This window comes from Plectrocnemia conspersa, unplaced genomic scaffold (assembly GCF_051122295.1).
Source record: "Plectrocnemia conspersa isolate PC_06_02 unplaced genomic scaffold, ASM5112229v1 ptg000044l, whole genome shotgun sequence".
Classification (NCBI taxonomy): Eukaryota; Metazoa; Arthropoda; class Insecta; order Trichoptera; family Polycentropodidae; genus Plectrocnemia; species Plectrocnemia conspersa.
This window is the reverse complement of record NW_028277198.1, coordinates 20001-23068: the sequence shown is the minus strand read 5'-3', so window position 1 is coordinate 23068 and position 3068 is coordinate 20001. Positions and strand designations below refer to the sequence as shown.

Here is a 3068-nt window from a genome sequence, read left to right as displayed (position 1 = left end):
GACCAAGCTTACGTTCGACGTCGGAACTCGGAATCGTCCGCAGACGACCTTCGTACCTGGCAGGGTGTTGTGCCCGGCAGAGCAGCGTCATGCTGCGATCCGTTGAGACTCAGCCCTACGCCAAGAGATTCGTCCGAGGAGATGAAGGGGCGCGCTCTGCTGCGCACCCGTCGTCTCTCGGGCGGGCAAACGCGCAAAAACAGACACCCGCCGCGCGCGGGTGTCTGTTTTTGCTTTTTTTTTTTAAGCTCGAAAATCGCTCGTGACGCTTTCGCGCACTTTGCTGTGGGGGATAAAAAAAAAGTAAAGCGAAACTTTCGAGCCGAACGCGAAAGCGTCACGAGCGAGCGAAAGCGTCACGAGCGACGCTCTTTTTCGTTTCGCTTTACGCTTTACGACGACGGGAGTCGTCGGTGTCGCCGTCGTATAAAAAAAAAATGAAAACATATACGCGTATGTTGAAGATGATTTTTCAATATTAGTTAGTTGTTGTAAATAACCAACCGACTCGGATTAACGGAGCTGCGGAGTGCGGTTGAGAGAAAACACGACGACTCCGACTCGAGAAACAGTTCGTGTTAGTTATCAGGAGGTATTTTTTTTTTTTTCGCGGTGTTCTTCTACGCGTTCTATATTCATACGCCACACGCGTATCTGCGGATTCGTTCATATTGCATTCTCATATCTACATATTCTCATATCACCCACCACCGCCGACGTGGACTCCTGAATCTATCTAACCAAATTTCAGAGCGACATCGTCGATGGGACATACAATTTTTAAAGTGCATATTTCGAGCTATTTGTATCGACGTAGGTAAGTTAGTTATTGAACATACATTACATCAAATTAGTATAGATTTAGAATATAATAATAATAATAATAATAATAATAATGGTATATTTCATACATTTTTTTTTCACTCAAACATATTTTTTATTCAAGGATTTTTTTTTGATACACGTTCTGCTAAAAAAAAAAACACCAAAAATTCTACTTCTGCATCTGTTCGTGTGCCGCAAAGGGATTGCTGCAAACAATGCATTTTATATTAAAACAAAAGTGTTCAATGTCGTTAAAAATGTTAGGTCTGCTCTTTTAGATAAAACTTTATATTTCTATAACCGTACATCGAAATAAAATACAGTAACAATGTCAAAGATTTTATTATACAGGTTTCGATATGTTTTATATCGTATAAAATTAGTTTCATATTGTCGAGCTTAATATTTAAACGTATTTATTATATATATATATATATATATATATATATATATATATATATATATATATATATATATATATATATACTTTTTAATGTACACGTTTTCATTTTTTAATTTACGATTGTATTCCAGCGTAACCCACACCGACCGCAGAAGAACGAGTTGTATCCTAAACTATGCGGAATGTGCGAAATAACGTTAAAAAAAAAAAAAAAAAAAAAAAAAAAAAAAATATATATATATAAGTATAAAAAAAAAAAAAAAAAAAAAAAAAAAAAAATATATATATATATATGTATAAAAAAAAAAAAAAAAAAAAAAAAAAAAAATATATATATATATTTATATATATATATATATATATATATATATATATATAAAAAAAAAAAAAAAAATTATATATATATATATGTATATATATATTTTTTTTTATATATACATATATATATTTATTAATATATAAATTTTATATTTATTAATACTAACAATAATAATATAATAACGTTTTAATTATTACAAAAGTTATTATTTCGAATCGAAAATTATCCGGTCGCAAGTCGAGAGAAGTCCGAGTCGAATCGCGCTCAGAGCGGCCCGTTCCGCCGAATCCCGGCCGCGACCGCGTCGACTTCGGCTTGTTAGGCTAGAGCGAGCGGCTCGGCGACTTTGCACCGCGCCGCCTATACGTGGAGTGCGCGCGAGGCGAGAGCGCGCGGCCGTGTTCGGTCGCGTTTGCTCTCGGCGTTCTCGTCGGCTCCTCGGGTCGAGTCGCTCGCTCTTTCGCTCGCTCGCAACCGTTTGGCGGACGCACCGTATTATTATTGATAATAATGCGCGTGTACGTCGCTTACGGCTCTGCTTCGAGCGTCTACGAGAGAGACGGCTCTTCGAAATCTCGGCATGCGCGAACCGCGGTCGGCGTCAGTCGGCGTCTGCGGTGCGCTCGCGCCTTCCGGGTACCCTTCCGGGTGTGTGGAGGATACTATATGCGATCACGCGCGTGTTTATACGAATCGAGTGATAAGCGGAGAGCGCATCGCGCTCTCCGGCTCTCCAGAGCTCCGCGGCGAGCCGCGTTGTACGGGGCCGTCGGTCGTTCGCGACCGGCGAGCTCGCTGCGCTATTACGGCCCTCCGCTCTAGCGCGGAGAGGCCGCGCACTGTGCGCGTAGACGGGTGAAGATAATATAATAATATATATAAAAGTATATATATAACAAAAAACGATACATATAAATAAAATGTTGTACGTCTTAAAAAAGACGAGACGAGAACGATAGGTAGAGATAGAGGAGGAGAATAATAAATACATGACACGTAAGGAGTGCGTAAGCGGACGCTCTCTACAGAGACGCAAGCTCGCAGCTCCCTGGTTGATCCTGCCAGTAATCATATGCTTGTCTCAAAGACTAAGCCATGCAAGTCTCAGTATAAGCCGTATTAAGGTGAAACCGCGAATGGCTCAATATATCAGTTTTGGTTCCTTAGATCGTACACAGTTACTTGGATAACTGTGGCAATTCTAGAGCTAATACATGCAAACGAAGTTCCGACCGGCGACGGAAGGAATGCTTTTATTAGATCAAAAACCAATCGGCGGAGCGCGCGTTTCGGCGCGCGCCCGTCGCACTCGGAGATGACTCTAGATAACTTTGAGCAGATCGCACGGTCTAGCACCGGCGACGCGTCTTTCAAATGTCTGCCTTATCAACTGTCGATGGTAGTTTATGCGACTACCATGGTTGTCACGGGTAACGGGGAATCAGGGTTCGATTCCGGAGAGGGAGCCTGAGAAACGGCTACCACATCCACGGAAGGCAGCAGGCGCGCAAATTACCCACT

General features: G+C 41.5%; 1 non-coding gene across 1 annotated transcript in view; it reads left to right on the top strand.

Moving 5' to 3' along the window:
* The first annotated feature begins 2592 nt into the window (after positions 1-2592).
* LOC148225741 (small subunit ribosomal RNA) overlaps positions 2593-3068 on the top strand; it is a 2016-nt gene continuing 1540 nt past the window's right edge. The window contains exon 1 of the ribosomal RNA XR_015812533.1: positions 2593-3068. This exon is cut by the window's right edge and continues 1540 nt beyond it. This is a non-coding gene — a ribosomal RNA (small subunit ribosomal RNA).